This window comes from Symphalangus syndactylus, chromosome 9, assembly GCF_028878055.3.
Source record: "Symphalangus syndactylus isolate Jambi chromosome 9, NHGRI_mSymSyn1-v2.1_pri, whole genome shotgun sequence".
In the NCBI taxonomy this organism is placed as follows: Eukaryota; Metazoa; Chordata; class Mammalia; order Primates; family Hylobatidae; genus Symphalangus; species Symphalangus syndactylus.
Genome location: NC_072431.2, coordinates 134,642,005 through 134,667,473, shown reverse-complemented (window position 1 = coordinate 134,667,473; position 25,469 = coordinate 134,642,005). Strand labels below are relative to the sequence as shown.

Sequence of the window (25,469 nt, the reverse complement as noted above, 5' to 3'; positions counted from 1 at the left end):
GAATCTGACCTATTGGTGAAGAGGCGGTTATAAGCAAATAAGATGAGAAGACCCCATAGCACTTTAATTCATTAATGCAAATAAAAACTCAAAAAGCCTATAGGCCTTAACCTACTATCTCTGCATTAAAAATTTTGGTTGGGGTGACCTCATAGCATATTCAACCTCTAAACAACCTAAACTAAGACCACAGTAGTCTAAGCGAGTTAATACACATTGACCCAATAATTTAATCAACAGAACAAGTTAGCCTAGGGATAACAGTGCAATCCTATTCTATCATATCAATAATAGGGTTTACGACCTCTTTGTTGGATCAGTACATCCTAATGGTGTAGCCGCTATTAAGGGTTCGTTTATTCAACGATTAAAGTCCTACATGATGTGATTTCAGACCGGAGTAATCCAGGTTGGTTTCTATCTGTTTAACATTTCTCCTAGGACAAGAGAAATAGGGCCCGCTTCATAAAGTGCCCTCCCCCGATAAATGATGCTATCTCAATCTAGGAAATCACCACACACCCTACCCAAGAACAGGGTTTCTTAAGATGGTAGAGCCTGGCAATAGCATAAAACGTAAAACTTTGTACAATCAGAGGTTCAACTCCCCTTAACAATATGCCTATAATTAACCTTTTCCTACTTATTATTCCCACTCTAATTGCTATAGCATTCCTTACACTTAACAGTTATGCAAAGGACCTAATACTGTAGGCCCCTGTGGACTGCTTCAACCATTTGCTGACCCAATAAAACTTTTCACCAAAGACCCTCAACGTCTACTGTTACCCTTTATATTATTGCCCCAACCCTGGCCCTTTCTATCGCCCTCCTCTTCTGGATTCCCCTTCCTATACCCGATCCCCTAATGAATTTTAATATAGTCCTCTTATTTATTCTAGTCACATCAAGCCTAGCCATCTATTCCATTCTATGATCAGGATGAGCAACCAATTCAAATTATGTACTAATCGGCACATTACGAGCTGTGGCCCAGACAATTTCATATGAAGTCACCCTAGCCATTATCCTGCTATCAGTACTACTATTAAGTGGCTCAACTTATATGCACTCATCACAATGCAAGAATTACTCTGACCGCTCCTACCATCATGACCCTTAGCCATAATATGATTTATTTCCACACTAGCAAAAACTAACCGAGCCCCTTTTGACTTAACAGAAAGAGAATCAGAACTAGTTTCAGGCTTCAATGTCGAATATGCTGCAAGTTCACTTGCCTTCTTCTTTATAGCAGAATATATGAATATTATTGTAATAAATGCCCTGACTATTACTGTTTTTCTAGGAGTACTACACACTATGTATTCACCAGAACTCTATACCATAAATTTCATTACCAAGACTCTCCTTTTAACCACCCTGTTTTTATGAATCCGAACAGCATACCTCCAATTCCGCTACAACCAACTCATACACCTTTTATGAAAAAATTTCCTACCACTTACATTAGCATTCTGCATATGATATATCTCAATGCTTTTCCTAATTTCCAGCATTCCACCCCAAACATAGGAAATATGTCTGACAAAAGAATTACTTTGATAGAGTAAACAATAGAGGTTAAAATCCTCTTATTTCTAGAACTATAGGAATTGAACCTATCCCTGAGACTCCAAAATTCTCTGTGCTACCTATTAAACCATATCCTAAAGTAAGTTCAGCTAAATAAGCTATCGGGCCCATACTCCTGAAAATGTTGGTTATACCCTTCCCATACTAATTAATCCATTAGCTCAACTTATTATCTCTTACTATTTTCACAGGAACCCTTATCACAATGCTAGGCTCACACTGATTTCTTATCTGAACAGGCCTAGGAATAAATATACTAGTTCTTACCCCCATCTTGATTTAAAAAATAAATCTCCGCTCTACAGAAGTAGCCACCAAATATTTTCTTACACAAGCAACTGCATCTATAATTCTCATGACGGGTATCCTTTTCAACAACCCGTCCTCCGGGCAATGGACAATAATAAACACTACTAATCAATTTTCATCCTTAATAATAATAACAGCCCTAGTAATAAAACTAGGAATAGCCCCCTTTCACTTCCAAGTCCCAGAAGTAACCTAAGGAACTTCTCTTATGTCTGGCATACTTCTCCTCACATGACAAAAACTAGCCCCTATCTCGATTATATTTCAAATTTTCCCATCAATAAACACGACCAGTCTCCTGTTACAATCCTATCCATTATCGTAAGTGTTTGAGGAGGACTTAATCAGACACAATTCTGCAAAATCTTAACCTACTCCTCAATTACTCATATAGGTTGAATGATCCCAGTACTAACTTATAATCCAAACATTACCATTATAAATCTGATTATTTGCCTTATTTTAACTACCACATTTCTAGCACTTAGCCTAAGTATAAGCACTACAACCCTGTCACTGCCTCACACTTGAAACAAATTAACATGATTAACACCTACAGTTTCACTAATTCGACTATCCCTAGGAAGTTTACCTCCATTAACAGGATTTCTGCCTAAATGAGTCATCATTCAAGACTTTTCAAAAACAATAGTATTATTACCCCAACCATTATAGCTATCATAACACTACTCAACCTGTACTTTTATACATGCCTAATTTACTCCATCTCAATGACAATATTGCCCACATCCAATATGAAAATAAAATGACAATTCAAAAACACAAAACCCATATTACTCCTCCCTCCACTTATTTCTTCTACCTTCCTCTTACCCATCTCGCCACTGATTCTGGTTATAACTTAGAAATTTAGGTTAAATAAGACCAGGGACCTTCAAAGCCCTTAGTAAGTGAATTATACTTAATTTCTGTAACAAACCCAAGGACTGCAAAAGTCTATTCTGCATCAGTTGAACGCAAATCAACCACTTTAATTAAGCTAAGTCCTTGCTAGATTGGTGGAATTCAAACCCACAAAAATTTAGTTAACAGCTAAATACCCTAATCAACTGGCTTCAATCTACTTCTCCCTCCATGTTGGGGGAGGGTGGTAGGCGGGAGAAGCCCTGGCAGGATTGAAGCTGCTCCCTTGAATTTGCAATTCTACATAAAAAATTACCTCAGGGCTGGTAAAAAGAGGTCTTGACCTCTGTCTTTAGATTTACAGTCTAATGCTTACTCAGCCATTTTACCCTTTTTTCCACTTATGTTCATCAATTGTTGATTGATTGTTTTCAACCAATCACAAAGATATCAGAACACTATACCTGCTATTCTGTGCATGAGTGGGGATAGTGGGTACCTCCTTAAGCCTTCTAATTTGAGCAGAATTAGGTCAACCAGGAACTCTGCTAGGAGATGACCAGATCTATAATGTTATTGTTACCGCCCACGCATTTATCATAATCTTCTTTATGGTCATATCAATTATAATTGGGGGTTTCGGCAACTGGCTAGTCCCTCTGATAATTGGTGCCCCTGATATGGCATTTACACAGATAAATAATAATAAGCTTCTCCCCCACTCTTTCCTACTCCTACTTACATCCTCAATAGAAGCCGGTGCTGTAACCGGCTGAACAGTTATCCCCCTTTAGCTGAAAACCTAACACATGCAGGATCCTTTGTGGGTCTTACCATCTTCTCACTTCATTTGGCAGGTATTCTATTTTAAGAACCATTAACTTTATTACTACAATTATTAACATAAAGCCCCCAGCCATATCCCAATATCAAACACCGCTTTTCATCCAACCAGTCCTCATTACAGCAATCCTTCTACTCCTTTCTCTCTCAGTCCTAGCCGCTGGCATTACCATACTATTAACTACCTCAACATTACTTTTTGACCCTGCTGGTGGGAGTGATCCTATCTTGTATCAACATTTATTCTGATTCTTTGCTCACCCTGAAGTTTACATCCTTATTCTATCAGGCTTTGGGATGGTCTCCCATATCGTGACGTATTACTCCGGAAAAAAGGAGCCATTTGGGTATATGGGCATAGTATGAGCCATAGTATCTGTTGGCTTCTTACAGTTTATCATATGAGCACACCATATATTTACAGTAGGAATAGATGTAGACATATGAGCATACTTCATCTCCGCTACCGTAATTACTGCTATCCCTACTGGCATCAAGGTCTTTAGCTGATTAGCTACACTGCACGGTGGTAACATCAAATGATCTCCCGCAATGTTCTGAGCCCTAGCATTCATCTTCCTTTTCACAGTAGGAGGTCTAACCGGCATTGTATTAGCTAATTCATCACTAGATATTATTTTACACGATACATACTATGTTGTAGCTCATTTCCACTACGTCCTATCAACAGGAGCGGTGTTTGCCATCATAGGAGGCTTTACCACTGGTTCTCCCTATTCTCAGGTTATATGCTTAATCAGACCTACACTAAAATTCACTTCACCATTATATTCATAGGTGTTAATTTAAACTTTTTCCCACAGCACTTCGTTGGCCTATCCGGTATGCCGCAACATTATTCCGATTATCCTAATGCATACACCGCATGAAATATTATCTCATCCTTAGGCTCATTTATCTCATTAACAGCAGTTATGCTAACAATTTTTATAATCTGAGAAGCCTTTGTTTCTAAAAGAAAAACTATAACAATTGAACAACCATCTAGTAATTTAGAGTGACTTTATGGCTGTCTACCACCTTACCACACATTCGAAGAGCCAACCTACATTAAATCCTTAAATGAAAAAGAAAGGAATTGAACCTCCAGAAACTGGTTTCAAGCCAATCAAAAACCTCTATGACTTTCTCGATAAGACATTAGTAAATTCATTACATAACTTTGTCAAAGTTAAGTTATAGGCTAAATCCTGTATGTCTTAATGGCTCATCCAGTTCAATTAGGCCTTCAAGAGGCTACATCCCCTATCATAGAAGAACCGCTCACTTTCCATGACCGCGTTCTTAATAATTATTTTCCTAATTAGTTCCTGGTTCTATACATTATTTCCGTAATACTCACAACAAAATTAACTCATATTAGCACCACAGACGCCCAAGAAATCAAGACTGTTTGAACTATCTTACCTGCCATTATCTTAATTTTAAGCCCTCTCATCCCTACGTATTCTGTATAAAACAGATGAAGTTAATAATCTTTCTCTTACCGTCAAAGCAATTGGTCATCAATGATATTGAAGCTATGAATATATAGACTATGAAGAATTAAGCTTCAATTCCTTTTTTTCTTTTTTTTTTTTTTTTGAGATGGAGTCTCACTCTGTCACCCAGGCTGCAGTGCAGTGGTGCGATCTCAGCTCACTGGAAACTCTGCCTCCCCGGTTCACGCCATTCTCCTGCCTCAGCCTCCCGAATAGCTGGGACTGCAGGCACCCACCACCATGCCTGGGTAATTTTTTTGTATATTTAGTAGAGATGGGGTTTCACTGTGTTAGCCAGGATGGTCTCAATCTCCTGACCTTGTGTTCCGCCCGCCTCAGCCTCCCAAAGTGCTGGGATTACAGGTGTGAGCCACCGCGCCTTGCTTAAGCTTCAATTCTTATATAACCCCAACACCAGACTTAAAGCCAGGAGAACTTCGACTCCTCGAAGTTGATAACCGAACAATTCTCCCAACAGAAATACCCATCCATACATTAATCTCATCTGAAGACATCCTGCACTCATGAACTATCGCCTTATTAGGCCTCAAAACAGATGCAATCCCCAGATGCTTAAATCAAACTACCTTAACCACTACACGACCAGGGCTTTACTATGGACAGTGCTCAGAAATTTGTGAATCTAACCAGTTTTATACCTATTGTCCTAGAACTAATCCTCTTAAAATATTTCAAAACCTGATCCACATCCACACTATATTATCACTGTAAAGCTATTCAGCATTAACCTTTTAAGTTAAAGATTGAGGGAGTCTACACCTCTCTGCAGTGAATGCCTCAACTAGATACTTCCCCATGATCCATTATTATCGTGTCAATGATCATAACTTTATTCTCCATGATTCAGTTAAAATTATTAAATTTCACTTATATTATCTCTACATCAAAAATAATCAAAACACACAAACACAAGGCTTCCTGAGAATTAAAATGAATGAAATCCATTCACCTCTTTTGCTACCCCTACAATTCTAGGCCTACCCGCAGTAGTATTAATCATTCTATTTCCCACTATTTCCAACCTCTAGTCATCAAATTATTAACCGATTATTTTCTATTCAACGATGATTAATCCAACCTGCACTAAAACAGATAATAATTACCCATAACATTAAAGGACAAACCTGATCCCTTATAATAATATCCCTAATTATCTTCACTGCCTCAACAAACCTCCTTGGGGTTCTACTCCATTCATTTACACCAACTATCCAATTATCAATAAACCTGGGTATAGCAATCCCCTTGTGAGCAGGCGCAGTAATTACAGGCTTCTGCTTTAAAATGAAAACCTCCTTGGCTTACTTTTTACCACAAGGCACACCTATGCCACTTATCCCTATACTAGTAATCATTGAAACCATTAGCCTATTTATGCAACCAATAGCATTAGCTGTGCAATTAACAGCCACCATTACAGTCAGTCATCTACTAATACATTTAATTGCAGGAGCCACACTAGTACTATTAACTATTAGTTTTCCTACAGCTTCAGTTACTTTTATTATTCTAATCCTACTGACTATTCTCAAATTCGCGGTAGACCTTGTTCAAGCTTATGTCTTCACACTACTAGTAAGCCTTTATCTATATGACAACACATAATGACCCACCAAACACATGCTTGCCATATAGTCAAACCCAGCCCCTGACCACTAACAGAAGCTCTCTCAGCTCTACTAATAACATCTGGCCTGGCCATGTGATTTCAGTTTAATTCTACTACTTTTTTAACCCTAGGCCTATTAATCAACACACTAACTGTATATCAATGATGACGTGATATTATCCAAGAAAGTAAATTTCAAGGCCACCATACAATAGTTGTCCAAAAAGGCCTCCAATATGGAATAATTCTATTCATTATCTCAGAAGTATTCTTCTTTGCTGGTTTCTTCTGGGCATTCTATCACTCTAGTCTAACCCCAATGCCAGAATTAGGAGGACACTGACCCCCCAACAGGCATTTTTCCCCTCAACCCCTTAGAAGTACCCTTTCTGAATACATCTGTATTACTTGCATCAGGAGTTTCAATTACTTGGGCTCATCACAGCCTGATAGAAGGTAATCAAAAGCTAATAATTCTAGCACTATCCATCACAATTACCTTAGGTATGTACTTCACCCTCCTACAAATCTCAGAGTACTCTGAGGCACCTTTTCCTATCTCTGATGGGATCTACGGCTCAACGTTCTTTATAGCCACAGACTTTCATAGATTTCACGTTATTATTGGATCAACATTTCTATCTGCATCCTCCACCAATTAAAATATCACTTCACAAGATGTCCGAAAAGGAAGAGCTCCGGTCTGCAGCTCCCAGCATGATCGACACAGAAGATGGTGATTTCCGCATTTCCAACTGAGGTACCTGGTTCATCTCATCGGGACTGGTTGGACAGGGGGTGCAGCCCACAGAGGGAGAGCTGAAGCAGGGTGGGGCATCACCTCACCCGGGAAGCACACGGGGTCGGGGGATTTCCCTTTCCTAGCCAAGGGAAGCCATGACAGACTGTACCTGGAAAATCAGGACACTCCTGCCCAAATACTGTGTGTTTCCAACGGTCTTACCAAATGGCACACCAGGAGATTATATCCCATGTCTGGGTTGGCAGGTCCCACGCCCACGGAGCCTTGTTCACTGCTAGCGCAGCAGTCTGTGATTGACCTGGGAGGCAGCAGCCTGGCAGGGGGAGGGGCGTTCACCATTGCTGAGGCTTGAGTAGGTAAACAAAGTGGCCAGGGAAGCTCCAACTGGGTGGAGCTCACCACAGCTCTGCAAGGCCTGCTGCCTTTGTAGACCACACCTCTGGGGGCAGGGCATAGCTGAAAAGGCAGCAGAAACTTCCGCAGACTTAAACATCCCTGTCTGACAGCTCTGAAGAGAGCAGTGTTTCTACCAGCATGGTGTTTGAGCTCTGAGAATGGACAGACTGCCTCCTCAAGTGGGTCCCTGATGCTTGTGTAGCCTAAGTGAGAGACACCTCCCAGTAGGGGGCGACTGATACCTCATACAGGTGGGTGCCTGTTTGGGACGAAGCTTCCAGAGGAAGGATCAGGCAGCAACACTGGCTGTTCTGCAATATTTGCTGTTCTGCAGCCTCCACTGCTGATACCAAGGCAAACAGTGTCTGGAGTGGACCTCCAGCAAACTCCAACAGACCTGCAGTTGAGGGACCTGACTGTTAGAAGGAAAACTAACAAACAGAAAGGAATAGCATCAACATCAACAAAAAGGGCATCCACACCAAAACCCCATCTGTAGGTTACCAGCACCAAAGACCAAAAGTAGATAAAACCACAAAGATGGGGAGAAACCAGAGCAGAAAAGCTGAAAATTCTAAAAACCAGAGGGCCTCTTCTCCTCCAAAGGATCGCAGCTCCTTGCCAGCAACGGAACGAAGCTGGACGGAGAATGACTTTGACGAGGTGACAGAAGTAGACTACAGAAGGTCGGTGATAACAAACTTCTCCGAGCTAAAGGAGGATGTTCAAACCCATCGCAAGGAAGCTAAAAACCTTGAAAAAAGATTAGACTCATGGCTAACTAGAATAAACAATGTAGAGAAGACCGTAAATGACCTGATGGAGCTGAAAACCATGGCATGAGAACTACATGACGCATGCACAAGCTTCAATAGCCGACTTGATCAAGCGGAAGAAAGGATATCGTATCAGTGATTGAAGATCAAATTAATGAAATAAAGCAAGAGGAGAAGTTTAGAGAAAAAAGACTAAAAAGAAACGAGACAAAGCCTACAAGAAATACGGGACTATGTGAAAAGACCAAATCTACATTTGATTGGTGTACCTGAAAGTGATGGGGAGAATGGAACCAAGCTGGAAAACACTCTTCAGGATATTATCCAGGAGAACTTCCCCGACCTACCAAGGCAGGTCAACATTCAAATTCAGGAAATATAGAGAACACCACAAAGACACTCCTCGAAAGGGCAACCCCAAGACACATAATTGTCAGATTCACCGAAGTTGAAATGAAGGAAAAAATGTTAAGTGCAGCCAGAGAGAAATGTCGGGTTGCCCACAAAGGGAAGCCGGAAAGACTAACAGCAGATGTCTCAGCAGAAACTCTAGAAGCCAGAAGAGAGTGGGGGCCAATATTCAACATTTTTAGAGAAAAGAATTTTCAACCCAGAATTTCATGTCCAGCCACACACTAAGCTTCATAAGTGAAGGAGAAATAAAATCCTTTACAGACAAGCAAATGCTGAGAAATTTTGTCACTACCAAGCCTGCCTTACAAGATCTCCTGAAGGAAGCACTAAACATGGAAAGGAACAACCAGTACCAGCCACTGCAAAAACATGCCAAATTGTAAAGACCATCGATGACAGGAAGAAACAGCATCAAATAACAGGCAAAATAACCAGCTAACATCATAATAATAGGATCAAATTCACACATAACAATATTAACCTTAAATGTAAATGGGGTGAATGTCCCAATTAAAATACACAAACTGGCAAATTGGATAAAGATTGAAGACCCATCACTGTGCTGTATTCAGGAGACCAATCTCATGTGCAGAGAAACACATGGGCTCAAAATAAAGGGATGGAGGAAGGTCTACCAAGCAAATGGAAAGCAAAAAAAAGCAGGGGTTGCAATCCCAGTCTCTGAAAAAAAAAGACTTTAAACCAACAAAGAGTAAAAGAGACAAAGAAGGCCATTACATAATGGTAAAAGGATCAACTGGGCAAGAAGAGCTAACTATCCTAAATATATATGCACCCAATACAGCAGCACCCAGATTCATAAAGCAAGTCCTTAGAGACCTACAAAGAGACTTAGACTCCCACACAATAATAATGGGAGACTTTAACACCTCTCTGTCAATATTAGATAGATCAATGAGACAGGTTAACAAGGATATCCAGGACTTGAACTCAGCTCTGCACCATGTGAACCTAATAGACATCTACAGAACCTTCCACCCCAAATCAACAGAATATACATTATTCTCAGCACGACATCACACTTATTCCAAAATAGACCACATAGAAGTAAAGCACTTCTCACCAAACGTAAAAGAACAGAAATCACAACAAACTGGCTCTCAGAGCACAATGCAATCAAATTAGAACTCAGGACTAAGAAACTCACTCAAAACCACACAACTTCATGGAAATTGAACAACCTGCTCCTGAATGACTACTGGGTAAATAATGAAATGAAGACAGATATAAAGATGTTCTTTGAAACGAATGAGAACAAAGACACAACACACCAGAATCTCTGGGACACATTTAAAGCAGTGTGTAGAGGTAAATTTATAGCACTAAATGCCCACAAGAGAAAGCAGGAAAGATCTAAAATTGACACCCTAACATCACAATTAAAAGAACTAGAGAAGCAAAGCAAATTCAAAAGCTAGCAGAAGGCAAGAAATAACTAAGATCAGAGCAGAACTGAAGGAGATAGAGACACAAAAAACTCTTCAAAAAATCAATGAATCCAGGAGCTGGTTTTTTGAAAAGATCAACAAAATAAATACACTGCTAGCAAGACTAATAAAGAAGAAAAGAGAGAAGAATCAAATAGATGCAATAAAAAATGGTAAAGGGGATTATCACCATCGATCCCACAGAAATACAAACTACCATCAGAGAATACTATAAACACCTCTACACAAATAAACTAGAAAAACTAGAAGAAATGGATAAATTCCTGGACACATACACCCTCCCAAGACTAAACCAGGAAGAAGCTGAATCTCTGAATAGACCAATAACAGGCTCTGAAATTGAGGCAATAATTAATAGCCTACCAACCAAAAAAAGTCCAGGACGAGATGGATTCACAGCTGAATTCTCCTAGAGGTACAAAAAGGAGCTGGTACCATTCCTTCTGAAACTATTCCAATCAATGGAAAAAGAGGGAATCCTCCCTAACTCATTTTATGAGGCCAGCAGCATCCTGATACCAAAGCCTGGCAGAGACACCACAAAAAAAGAATTTTAGACCAATATCCCTGATGAACAACAATGTGAAAATCCTCAATAAAATACTGGCAAACCCAATCCAGCAGCACATCCAAAAGCTTATCAACCACAATCAAGTTGGCTTCATCCCTCGGATGCAAGGCTGGTTCAACATTTGCAAATCAATAAATGTAATCCATAACATAAACAGAACCAATGACAAAAACCACATGATCATTTCAATAGATGCACAAAAGGCCTTTGACAAAATTCTACAGCCCTTCATGCTAAAAACTCTCAATAAACTAGGTATTGATGGAATGTATCTCAAAATAATAAGAGCTCTTTATGACAAACAGCCAATATCATACTGAATGGGCAAAAACTGGAAGCATTCCCTTTGAAAACTGGCACAAGACAGGGATGCCCTCTGTCACCACTCCTATTCAACACAGTGTTGGAAGTTCTGGCCAGGGCAATCAGGCAGGAGAAGGAAATAAAGGGCATTCAATTAGGAAAAGAGGAAGTCAAATTGTCCCTGTTTGCAGATGACATGACTGTATATTTAGAAAACTCTGTCGTCTCAGCCCAAAATCTCCTTAAGCTGATAAGCAACTTCAGCAAAGTCTCAGGATACAAAATCAATGTGCAAAAATCACAAGCATTCTTATACACCAATAACAGACAAACAGAGCCATATCATGAGTGAACTCCTATTCACAATTGCTGCAAAGAGAATAAAATACCTGGGAATCCAACTTACAAAGGATGTGAAGGACCTCTTCAAGGAGAACTACAAACCACTGCTCAAAGAAATAAAAGAGGATACAAACAAATGGAAGAACATTCCATGCTCACAGATAGGAAGAATTAATATGATGAAAATGGCCATACTACCCAAGGTAATTTATAGATTCAATGCCATCCCCATCAAGCTACCAATGATTTTCTTCATAGAATTGGAAACAACTACTTTCAAGTTCATATGGAACCAAAAAAGAGCCCACATTGCCAAGACAGTCCTAAGCCAAAAGAACAAAGCTGGAGGCATCACACTACCTGACTTCAAACTATACTACAAGGTTATAGTAACCAAAACAGCATGGTACTGCTACCCAGAGACAGACCAATGGAACAGAACAGAGGCCGCAGAAATAACACCACACATCTACAACCATCTGATCTTTGACAAACCTGACAAAAACAAGAAATGGGAAAAGGATTCCCTATTTAATAAATGGTGCTGGGAAAACTGGCTAGCCATATGTAGAAAGCTCAAACTGGATCCCTTCCTTACACCTTATACAAAAATTAATTCAAGATGAATTAAAGACTTAAATGTTAGAGCTAAAACCATAAAAGCCCTAGAAGAAAGCCTAGGCAATACCATTCAGGACATAGGCGTGGGCAAGGACTTCATGACTAAAACACCAAAAACAAAGGCAACCAAAGCCAAAATAGACAGATGGGATCTAATTAAACTAAAGAGCTTCTGCATAGCAAAAGAAACTACCATCAGAGTGAACAGGCAACCTACAGAAAGGGAGAAAATTTTTGCAATCTACCCACCAGACAAAGGGCTAATATCCAAAATCTACAAAGAACTTAAAGAAATTTACAAGAAAAAAACAACCCCATCAAAAAGTGGGCAAAGGATATGAACAGATACTTCTCAAAAGAAGGCATTTATGCATCCAACAGACATATGAAAAAATGCTTATCATCACTGGTCATCAGAAATGGAAATCAAAACCACAAGGAGATACCATCTCATGCCAGTTAGAATGGCAATCATTAAAAAGACAGGAAACAACAGATGCTGGAGAGGATGTGGAGAAATAGGAACACTTTTACACTGTTGGTGGGAGAGTAAACTAGTTCAACCATTGCAGAAGACAGTGTGGCGATTCCTCAAGGATCTAGAACTAGAAATGCCATCTGGCCCAGTGATCCCATTATTGGGTATACACCCAAAGGATTATAAATCATGCTACTTTAAAGACACATACACACGTATGTTTATTGCAGCACTAATCACAATAGCAAAGACTTGGAACCAACCCAAATGCCCATCAATGATAGACTGGATAAGAAAATGTGGCACAAATATCCCATGGAATACTATGCAGCCATAAACAAGGATGAGTTCATGTCCTTTGCAGGGACATGTATGAAGCTGGAAACCATCATTCTCAGCAAACTATTGCAAGAACAGAAAAGCAAACACTGCATGTTCTCACTCATAGGTGGGAGTTGAACAATGAGAACACTTGCACACAGGGTCCAACACTCACATAAAGGGGCCTAGGGTGAGGGACAGCATTAGAAAGAATACCTAATGTAAATGACGAGTTAATGGGTGCTGCAAAATCAACATGGCATATGTATATCTATGTAACAAACCTGCACATTGTGCACATGTACCCTAGAACTTAAAGTATTTTATATATATATATATATATATATATATATATATATATATATATATATCACTTTACATCCAACCACCACTTTGGCTTTGAAGCCACTGCCTGATGTTGACACTTTGTAGATGCACTATGACTGTTCTTATATGTCTCTATCTACTGATGAGGATCCTACTCTTTTAGTATAAAGAGTACCACTGACTTCCAATCAACTAGTTTCGAAAATATCTGAAAGATATTAATTAACCTGACACTAGCCTTAGTAACCAACACCTTACTGGCCCTACTACTACTAATAATTACATTTTGACTTCCACAACTTAATATAGATAAATCCAGCCCCTATGAAGGCAGATTTGACCCAATAACCTCCACCTGCCTCCCCTTTTCCATAAAATTCTTCCTGGTAGCCAACGCATTTCATTTCTTCCACTTAGAAATCGCTCTAATACTACCCCTGCTATGAGCTATTCAAACAAGTTACCTAACACTAATAATCATCACAGCCCTTATACTGTTATCATTTTTTTTTTTTGACGATGTGCTGTCATGCAGACTTTATTGTTCCATTTATACAGCACAGGCAGAGTAGATTCTGCATAATTCTTAAGGGCCCTGGGATTAGTAAATGAGCATTGGCTTCAGCTTTAAGTCATCAGCTGCATTAGCCTCTAACAAGAGAGACTGCCTATCCTTTGAAACTTTGAAGCCAGGCACCAACTTCTCTTCTCTAGCTAGGAAAGTCATAGATGGCATATACTTCCAATAGAAGACTTTTATCTGCACTGAAAATCTCTTTAGTATAGTCACATTCACCAGTGATTTTAGCTGGATCTTCTGGATCACTGGCTGCAGCTTCTACGTCAGCACTTGCTGTTTCATCTTGCATTTTTATGTTATAGAGACAGCTTCTTTCCTTAAACCTCATCAACCAACCTCTGCTAGCTTCAAACTTTCTTCTGCAGCTTCCTCACCTCTCCCAGCCTTTATAGATTTGAAGAGAGTTAGGGCCTTAACGAGAACAAAGACACAACATACCAGAATCTCTGGGACACATTCAAAGCAGTGTGTAGAGGGAAATTTATAGCACTAAATGCCCACAAGAGAAAGCAGGAAAGATCCAAAATTGATACCCTAACATCACAATTAAAAGAACTAGAAAAGCAAGAGCAAACACATTCAAAAGCTAGCAGAAGGCTAGAAATAACTAAAATCAGAGCAGAACTGAAGGAAATAGAGACACAAAAAACCCTTCAAAAAATTAATGAATCCAGGAGCTGGTTTTTTGAGAAGATCAACAAAATTGATAGACCGCTAGCAAGACTAATAAAGAAGAAAAGAGAGAAGAATCAAATAGATGCAATAAAAAATGAAAAAGGGGATATCACCACCGGTCCCACAGAAATACAATCCACCATCAGAGAATACTACAAACACCTCTATGCAAATAGACTAGAAAATCTAGAAGAAATGGATAAATTCCTCGACAAATACACTCTCCCAAGACTAAATCAGGAAGAAGTCGAATCTCTGAATAGACCAATAACAGGTTCTGAAATTGTGGCAATAATCAATAGCTTACCAACCAAAAAGAGTCCAGGACCTGATGGATTCACAGCTGAATTCTACCAGAGGTACAAGAAGGAACTGGTACCATTCCTTCTGGAACTATTCCAATTGATAGAAAAAGAGGGAATCCTCCCTAACACATTTTATGAAGCCAGCATCGTCCTTATACTGTTATCATTTTAATCCTAGGCTTAATTTACGAAAGAACTCAAAAAGGGTTAGATTGAATTGAACTGGTAAATAGTTTAAGTCAAAACAAATGATTTTGACTCAATAGATTATGATAAACCATATTTACCAAATGCCCTCTGTTTACATCAACATTATGTTAGCATATACCATATCACTACTGGGAAAATTAATCTATCAATCCCACCTAGTATCATCCCTATTTGCCTAGAAGGCATAATACTGTCAATATTTATTATAATTACCCTTATAACTTCAAATATACATTTTACTCTAGCATCTATAATACCCATTATCCTCCTAGTATTTGCTGCCTGTGAAGCTGCAGTGGGCCTTGCCTTATTAGTTTCAATCTCCAACACATACAGCCTAGATTACGCACAAAATCTAAATTTACTTCAGTGCCAAAAATTATTCCAACAATTATACTGATACCAATAATACGACTCTCTAAAAATTCTTTAATCTGAATTAACATGACCATCCACAGCCTACTCATCAGCCTCATCACCCTATTGTTTTTTAACCAATTCAGCAATAACTCATCCAACTTCTCACTAGTTTTCTCTTCTGATCTGCTGATGTCACCCCTCCTAATTCTAACAGCCTATTACCTCTTACAATCCTAGCAAGCCAATATTACCTGTTCAATGAATCACCCCCACGAAAAAAGCTCTATTATTTCTATATTGATTGCCCTGCAGATTTTTTAAAATTATAGCATTCACAGCCACAGAACTAATTATATTTTATATTTTCTTTGAAGCCACACTAATTCCTACCCTAATTATTATCACCCACTGAGGGAACCAACTAGAACACCTCAATGTAAGCTCATATTTCCTATTTTACACACTAGTAGGGTCCCTTCCTCTACTTTGTTACACTTGTCTACACTTTAAATACTTCAGATTCACTAAATATGCTAGTAATGATATTTACTGACCAAGAACTATTAGCCTCCTGGTCCAATAATCTTATATGACTAGCATGTATTATGGCCTTTATAGTAAAAATAACTCTATTCAGACTTCACCTGTGACTCCCAAAAGCCCATGTAGAAGCCCCTATTGCCGGCTCAACAGTACTTGCAGCGGTACTTCTAAAACTAGGTGGCTGCGGTATAATATGGCTTACCCTTATCTTCAGCCCCCTAACAGAATATATAGCCTACCCCTTCCTCATACTATCCCTATGAGGGATAGTTATGACAAGCTCCATTTGTCTACAACAAACCAATCTAAAATCACTTATTGGCTACTCCTCTGTAAGCCATATACCACTTGTCATCATAGCTCTCCTCATCCAAACCCCTTGAAGCTTTACAGGTGCAGTCACCCTTATAATTACCCATGGAGCCACTTCATCCCTGTTGTTCTGCCTAGCAAATTCCAACAACCAGTGAGTCCACAAAGGAATCATACTACTTACCTGAGGCCTTCAAATACTCTTTCCACTGATAGCCTCATGATGACTTCTAGCAAATCTCACTAATCTTGCCTTACCCCCACCATTAATCTAGCAAGGGAACTCTTTGTGATCATGGCTTCATTCTCCTGATCAAACATCACTATTATGCTTACAGGACTTAATATACTAATTACAGCCCTCTTCTCCCTACATATACCAATCACGACACAACAAGGGACACTTACATATTACATTAACAGTTAAACCTTCCTTTACACGAGAAAATACATTAATATTTTTACATGTTACACCTATTCTTCTATTATCCTAAATCCTAAAATTATTATGGGCTTTACATGCTGTAGCTATAGTTTAACCAAAACATTAAATTGTGGATGTAGTAATAGAAGCCTGCGAATTCTTATCTACCGAGAAAGTATGCAAGAACTGCTAACTCATGCCCCCATGCCTAACAACATGGCTTTCTCAACTTTTAAAGGATTGGAGTCATCCGTTGGTCTTAGGAACCAAAAACATTGGTGGCAACTCCAAATAAAAGTAACAATTATGTATTTTTCCACTACTAGTATAGCCCTAATCCCCTTAATCACACCAATTATTATTACTTAGTCAACCCCTGCAAAAAAAGATTCATACCCAAATTACATAAAAATAGCCATCACATGCACCTTCACCATTAGCCTCATCCCAACAATGTATATATATACAGACCAAGAAGTCATTATCTCAAACTGACATTGAATGACAATCCAAACTCTTAAACTGTCACTAAGCTTTAGACTACTTCTCCATAATATTTACCCCAGTAGCACTATTTGTTACCTGTAGAATTCTCAATATGATATATAAACTCAGACCCTAACATTAATCGGTTTTTCAAATATTTTCCTCATCACAATATTCTTCCAATATTCCGCCAACAACCTCTTTCAACTCTTTATCGGATAAGAAGGTATCGGAATCATGTCTTTCTTACTAACTGGCTGACAATACGGCCGAGCAGATGCTAATACAGCAGCCCTCCAAGCAGTCCTGCACAATCACATCGGCGATATTGGTTTTATTTTAGCTATAGTATGATTCCTCTTTTCCTCCAACACATGAGAGATTCAACAAGCATTCATTCTAAACCCTGCCTCTAATCCCCTTCCATTAATTCGCCTTCTCTTAGCAGCAGCCGGAAAGTCAGCTAAATTCGGCCTCCATCCCTGACTTCCATCCGCCATAGATGGCCCAACCCCAGTCTCAACCCTGCTCCACTCCAGCACTACAGTTGTAGCAGGAATTTTCCTACACATCCGCTTCTACCCTTTAATAGAAAATAACCTCTGAACCCAAACCTTTACATTATCTCTAGGGGCTATTACCACCTTATTTACAGCAATCTGCGCTATAACACAAAATGATATTTAAAAAATCATAGCATTCTCCACCTCAAGTCAGCTGGGCCTTACGATAGTCACAATTGGCATTAATCAGCCACACCTAGCATTCCTTCACATCTGCACCCACGCCTTTTTAAAAGCTATATTATTTATATGCTCAGGCTCCATCCATCATCCACAATCTCAATGATGAACAAGATATTTGAAAAATAGGACTATCCTTCACTTCCTCTTCCCTTATTATTGGTAGCCTTGCACTTACAGGTATGCCTTTCCTCACAGGCTTTTACTCTAAAGACCTTATTATCGAAACCACAAATATTGTCATATACCAACGCCTGAGCCCTTTCTATTACTCTTATTGCCACCTCCTTAACTGCTGGCTATAGTACCCGTGTTATTTTCTTTGCTCTGCGGACTGGCCATGCAGGGGTGGGAAGGGCCCGGGCCACGCGCGACGCTTGGGGGCCCTGTTGCATCACCTGTTTTTTGGGGGGTGGTGGGGGAGACGCTTCATTCCGCCGCGCCCAGCAGGGTTTCCATGTCTGAGGTGCCCGCCCTGGTCCCAAGAGAATGAACCAGCCGCAGAAGATGGCGTCCGTGGACACGGACAAGGAGCTCAGTAACCTCCCGGACTTTAGCATGATGTTCCCACTGCCCGCTGCCAACGGGAAGGGCCTGCCCGCCTCCCTGGCCGGGGCGCAATTCAGAGGTTCAGGTTTTGAGAACTGGCCCAGCTCAGGCTCCTGGGGCAGCGGTGACCAGAACAGCTCCTCCTTTGACCCCAGCTGGACCTTCAGCGAAGGCGCTCAACTTGCTGAGTCGCACAGCAGCCTCTCTTCATTCACATTCCTGGGACCGGGACTCGGAGGCAAGAGCAGCTAGCGGGGCCTGTTCCTCCTTTGGTAGAGACGCAGGCGTGCGCGGCCTGACTCAGGCTGGCTTCCTGCCGGGCGAGCTGGCCCTCAGCAGCCCCGGACCCCTGTCCCCTTCGGGCATGAAGGGGGCCTCCCAGTACTACCCCTCCTACGCCAGCAGCTCCGTCAGGGAGAGGCGGACAGCGGCCTGGACCTGCAGCCCACGAAGGTCGGGAAGGTCCCGTCTGGTCTTCCATCTTTGGCGTACCTGCTCAGCTCAGGTGAGGACTACGGTAGGGATGCTGCCGCCTACCCATCCGCCAAGACCCCGCCTACCCATCCGCCTATCCCGCCCCCTTCTACATGGCAGATAGCAGCCTGCACCTCTAAGCCGAGCTCTGGAGTTACACGGGCCAGGCGGGCTTCGGCCCCATGCTGGGCAGGGGCTCATCCCCCTCTGTCCCTCCCGCACGGCAGCGGCCCTGTGGGCAGTGGCAGAGGCAGCAGCACGTTTGGTGGCCTGCACCAGCACGAGCGCATAGGCTACCAGCTGCACGGAGAAGTGAACGGTGGGCTTCGGGCTGCATCCACCTTCTCCTTGGCCCCTGGAGCCGCGTATGGCAGCGTCTCCAGCCACATGCCTGTCGGCAGGGCCAACAGCCTCCTGGGCTCCCGAGAGACCACAGCCAGCAGCTCCGGGGACGCCCTTGGGAAGGCCTGGCCTCAGTCTACTCCCCGGATCACTCAAGCAATAACTTCTGGTCCAGCTCCTCCACCGCCGTGGGCTCCCCCCAGGGCCTGGGAGAGACGTCGCACTGGCCCGGAGTAGAAGTCCCCGGTGCCTTATCACCCAGCTACGACGGGGGTCTCTACGGCCTGGAGAGTAACATAGAAGACCACCTGAACGAGGGCATCCACGTGCTCTGCAGCCACGCCGTGGGCACTGCTGGCAACGTGTACACGCTGCTGTCTGGCCACGGGGCGCTGGCCTTGGGCTTCTCCGGCCCCATGCTGCTGGTGGGGGCAGCACGCAGGACTGGTTGGAGACGAACACCCTGAGGACGGCCCTGCGGGCAGCGCCAGCCTCATGCACATCCATGTGGCCCTCTCCAGCTAGTCAGGCGCCCTCCCCGATCTCTCTTGGTCTCCCGACTCCTACAGTGGGCTAGGGCGAGCAGGCCACTGGCGAAATCAAGCGGAAAAAGGAGGATGAGGAGAACACGTCGGCAGCTGACCACTCAAGAGGAGGAGGAGGAGCTGAAGGACCCCCGGGCCCGGACTAGCCCAGACGAGGACGAGGAGGAAGATGACCTTTTCTCCCCAGAGTAGAAGGCCGAGCGGGAGAAGGAGGTGGCCAATAACGCCAGGGAGCGGCTGCGGGTCCCTTAAGAGGCCTCTTAAGGAGCTGGGGCGCATGTGGCAACTGCACCTCAACAGCAAGAAGCCCCAGACCAAACTGCTTATCCTGCACCAGGCCGTCTGGGTCATCCTGACCTTGGAGCAGCAAGTGCGAGAGCGGAACCCAAATCCCAAAACAGCCTGTTTGAAATGGCGAGAAGAGGTGTCGCGCGTGTTTGGAGGCCCCCAGATGGTGCTTTCAGCTGCTCACCTGCGCCTGAGCGAAGCCCACAACCCTGCCGGGCACGTGAAAGGTAGGCCTCCGTGGGACAAGCCACCCGCCCTCAGCCCCATGGGCTGGGCCGGGAATGCCCACTTGAGGCTCTGGGCTTCATCCACATCCACACCTCACACAACTGTTGTCAGCAATGAGCCAACACCGACCTGATGAGGCTCGGAGTGATGGGGGTAAGGAAGGTGACGCTGGGTCCAGGAGCTCCCTGGGACCCCGGTTCACCCCTCATTGGCCTCGCTCCCCCTGCCCCCAAATCTCAGCCACCGTGTCACCCTGTGACCTGCCCCATGGATCCTGAAACTGCGTCTTGGCCCTGTTGTCTGGGCTGACAGGAGCTTTTTGTTTTTTGTTTTTTTCAGTAAACAAAACCTGAATGCAAGCAACAAAACATACACTTTGTCAGAAAAGAAAAAATGCCTTAACTATAAAATGTGGAGAAATCGTATCACTTGAGGGAGATGCTGTGGAAACTTGGCTTATTCTTCAAAAGCCAGCAGCAAATTGTGCCTAAGCATAATTTTTTTTTAAGGAAAATAAAAAGAAATTAGTTATTAAAAAAAAACAAAACCCTGGACTAACCTTGGCCAGGCTGGATCAGACTGGCCTAGAGTGGACTTCAGAGGGTGACTCCCCTGGTGGGCCGGTCTCAGCTGGCTTGATTGTCCTGCCTCCACACAGGGCCCATCCGTCTTCCCCTTGATGCCCTGCTGCAAAGACATTGCCTCCGATGCCACCTCCATGAACCTGGGCTGCCTGGCCACAGGCTACTTCCTGAAGTCGGTGACTGTGACTTGGGACACAGGCTCCCTCAACAGGAGCGCTGTGACCTTCCTAGCCACCACCCTCAAGCCCTCTGTCCACTAAGGCATCACCAGCCAGCTGACTGCCTTGGGTGCGTGGGCCAAGCAAACGTTCACCTGCAGCGTGGCACACACTGTGGTCCACAGACCAGGTCAGTACCTTCAGCGTCTACTCCAGGGACTTCACCCTGCCCACCGTGAAGATCTTACAGTCCTCCTGCGATGGCAGCAGACACTTCCCCCCGACCATCCAGTTCCTGTGCCCCATCTCCGGGTACACCCAGGTGCCATCAGCATCACCTGGCTGGAAGATGGGCAGGTCGTGGATGTGAACTGGTCCATCGCCTCTCCCATGCTGGAGGGCGAGCTGGCCTCCACACAAAGCAAGCTCACCCTCACCCAGAAGCGCTGGCTGCCCGACCACACCTACACCTGCCAGGTCACCTATCAAGGTAACACCTTTGAGGACAGTGCCAAGAAGTGTGCAGATTCTAACCTGCAAGGGGTGAGCACCTACTTGAGCCGGCCCAGCCCCTTCTACCTGTTCATCCGCAAGTTGCCCACAATCACCTCTCTGGTGGTGGACCTGGCAGCCAGCAAGGGGAACGTGAAGCTGACCTGGTCCCGGGCCAGTGGGAAGTCTGTGGCTCAGGTCATCCTAAGGCAAGAGAAGCAGTGCAATGGCACGTTCACCATCACGTCCACCCTGCTGGTGGGCACCAGAGACTGGATCGAGGGGGAGACCTACCAGTGCAGGGTGACCCACCCCCACCTGCAGTCCACGACCAAGATCAGCGGCCACAGGTCTACGTGTTTGCAACGCTAGAAGAGCCGAGGAACCGGGACAAGCGCACCTTCACCTGCCTGAGCCAGAACTTGTAGCCCAGGGACATCTTGGTGCAGTGGCTGTACAATGAGGTGCAGCTCCCAGACACTTGGCACAGCACGACGCAGCCCCGCAAAACCAAGGGCTCTGGCTTCTTAGTCTTCAGCTGCCTGGAGGTGACCAGGGCTGAATGGGAACAGAAAAACGAGTTCATCTGCCCTGTGGTCCATGAGATGGTGACTTCTGCCTTCCTCCCCACTAGGGCTCTGTCCAGCTGTGTGGAGGGAAGGGCTGGCCAGACCTTCTGTCCACTGTTGCAACGACCCCAGGAAGCCACCCCCAATCAACAGTGCCTGCTCAGAAAAAAACAAACAAACATAAAAGCCCTAGAAGAAAACCTAGGCAATACCATTCAGGACACAGGCACGGGCAACGACTTCATGACTAAAACACCAAAAGCAATGGCAACAAAAGCCAAAATAGACAGATGGGATCTAATTAAACTAAACAGCTGCATAGCAAAAGAAACTATGATCAGAGTGAACAGGCTACCTACAGAATGGGAAAAAATTTTTGCAATCTAGCCATCTGACAAAAGGCTAATATCCAGAATCTACAAAGAACTTAAACAAATTTACAAGAAAAAAACAACCCCATCAAAAAGTGGGTGAAAGATATGAACAGCCACTTCTCAAAAGAAGACATTTATGCAGCCAACAAACATATGAAAGAAAGCTCATCATCACTGGTCATCAGAGAAATGCAAATCAAAACCACAATGAGGTACCATCTCATGCCAGTTAGAATGGCGATCATTAAAAAGTCAGGCAACAACAGACACTGGAGAGGATGTGGAAAAATAGGAATGCTTTTACATTGTTGATGGGAGTGTAAATTAGTTCAACCATTGTGGAAGACAGTGTGGCAATTCCTCAAGGATCTAGAGTTAGAAATACCATTTGACCCAGCAACTCCATTACTGGGTATATACCCAAAGGATCATAAATCATTCTACTATAAAGACACATGCACATGTATGTTTATTGTGGCACTATTCACAATAGCAAAGACTTGGAACCAACCCAAATGCCCATCAATGATAGACTAGATAAAGAAAATGTGATGCATATATACCATGGAATACGATGCAGCCATAAAAAAGGATGAGTTCATGTCCTTTGCAGGGACATGGATGAAGCTGGAAACCATCATTCTTGGCAAACTAACACAGGAACAGAAAACCATACACTGCTTGTTCTCACTGATAAGTGGGAGTTGAACAATGAGAACATATGGACAGAGGGAGGGGAACATCACACACCAGGGCCTGTTGTGGGTTGGAGGGCTAGGGGAGGGATAGCATTAAGAGAAATACCTAATGTAGTTGATGGGTTGATGGGTGCAGCAAACCACCATGGCACATGTATACCTATGTTAACAAACCCGCACCTTCTGCACATGTATCCTAGAACTTAAAGTATAACAAATTTTTTTTTTTAAAAAACAGTGAACATTTATTGTAGGCTTACATTGGGCTAAATGCATGTTATGGATAATCTCATTTAATCCTCATAACAAGCCTTGGAGAACATGTATGATTATCTCTATTTTAAGCATGGAGAACTGAATAGCTTACCCAAGGTGGCATGACTAGTAAATCACTGGACCAGGATTTAAACCCAAAAAGTCTGATCCCAGAGTTCATGCTTGTAAGCCTTCCTAACCATGATAATGCTTTAATCTGGCATTAACTGTTCTCTAATTTGGGTAGGTTTGAAATTTTTCATAATATTAAAAATATTTTTGAGGAAATGTCCTCCTGATAATCATTAGAACTGCCTCCATCTAATTATTTTTAGGGTATGAGTGAAACTAAAAAGTAAGACTCATCTAAAAATAATCATCTGTTTTGGCCATATCCCCAGTGATACATGAATTCGTTATTATTGTTTTCAGAATGAAAAATTAAAGAGGTTAAATAAGCTGGCAATCAAGAAATATTAGTTATATGAAGATTCAGAGATTTGGGTATACTTAATGAATACAAGCTAATAAATATTTATTAAGACTCTAGTGTGCTCCAAATACTATACAGGGAGATAGGGATATGAAGATAGGATTAGCATCAGAAAAGAAGGACTGTCCCTTAGTAGGAAGGCTGAACTAAAAGGCAAAGGTTGATGTGATCGGCAAATTCAACTGACAGGTCCACTACTCATAGTCCCTTCAAGAGCTCATAACTGGGAAAAGTCAAATGTGTAATACTGCACTTACAATAATTAAGTGCAATAAGTGTAAGCGCAATAATTAAGGTAATGGGAAAACGTAACAGTACAAGTAATTCAGCTGAAGGTTTATGTAAGATAACTAAGATGACATTTCAACTATTGGTTGAATTGGCCTCTCCCTCATGAATGGGATTAAGGCCCATATAAGAGGCTTCATGCAGCATTTGGCCCCTCTTGCCCTTCCACTTTCGTCCATGTGAGGACACGGCATTCTTCTCCTCTAGAAGATGCGGCAACGGGGCTCCCCTTGGAAGCAGAGAGCAGCCCTCACCACACACCTGAACCTGCCAGCACCTTTATCATGGACTCCCAACCTCCAGAAGTGTGAGAAATAAATTTCTGTTATTTATAAATTATCCATTGTCAGGTACTCTGTTATAGCAGCATACGTGGACTGCCACAAGCCCAGTACACCATGTTAATGAGTTCAGACCTTCTTTAGTAGACAATGCGTAAGGAAAATGTGGCACATATACACCATGGAATATTATGCAGCCATAAAAAATGATGAGTTCCTGTCCTTTGTAGGGACATGGATGAAACTGGAAAACATCATTCTCAGTAAACTATCGCAAGGACAGAAAACCAAACACCGCATGTTCTCACTCATAGGTGGGAATTGAACAATGAGAACTCATGGACACAGGAAGGGGAACATCACACTCCAGAGACTGTTGTGGGGTTGGGGGAGGGGGGAGGGACAGCATTAGGAGAAATACCTAATGCTAAATGACGAGTTAATGGGTGCAGGAAATCAACATGGCACATGGATATATATGTAACAAACCTGCACATTGTGCACATGTACCCTAAAACCTAAAGTATAATAATAAAAAAAAAAGAAAGAAAAAAAAAAAGACTTCAAATTATATAAGCTTTGGGACCTGTATCTCTGCCTATACATGTGAAAAAATCATGAGGGCAGTCAGGATAAGCTTAAGATGATATATATATATATATATATATATATCTGGCATAATTAATTT

General features: G+C 42.5%; 2 protein-coding genes and 1 pseudogene across 8 annotated transcripts in view; 2 read left to right on the top strand and 1 right to left on the bottom strand.

Moving 5' to 3' along the window:
* INSL6 (insulin like 6) overlaps window positions 1-25,469 on the bottom strand; it is a 113,329-nt gene that overhangs the window by 8,596 nt on the left and 79,264 nt on the right. The window lies entirely within an intron of this gene.
* JAK2 (Janus kinase 2) overlaps window positions 1-25,469 on the top strand; it is a 150,118-nt gene that overhangs the window by 109,945 nt on the left and 14,704 nt on the right. The window lies entirely within an intron of this gene.
* On the top strand, window positions 15,269-21,058 carry LOC129490502 (transcription factor E2-alpha-like; annotated as a pseudogene).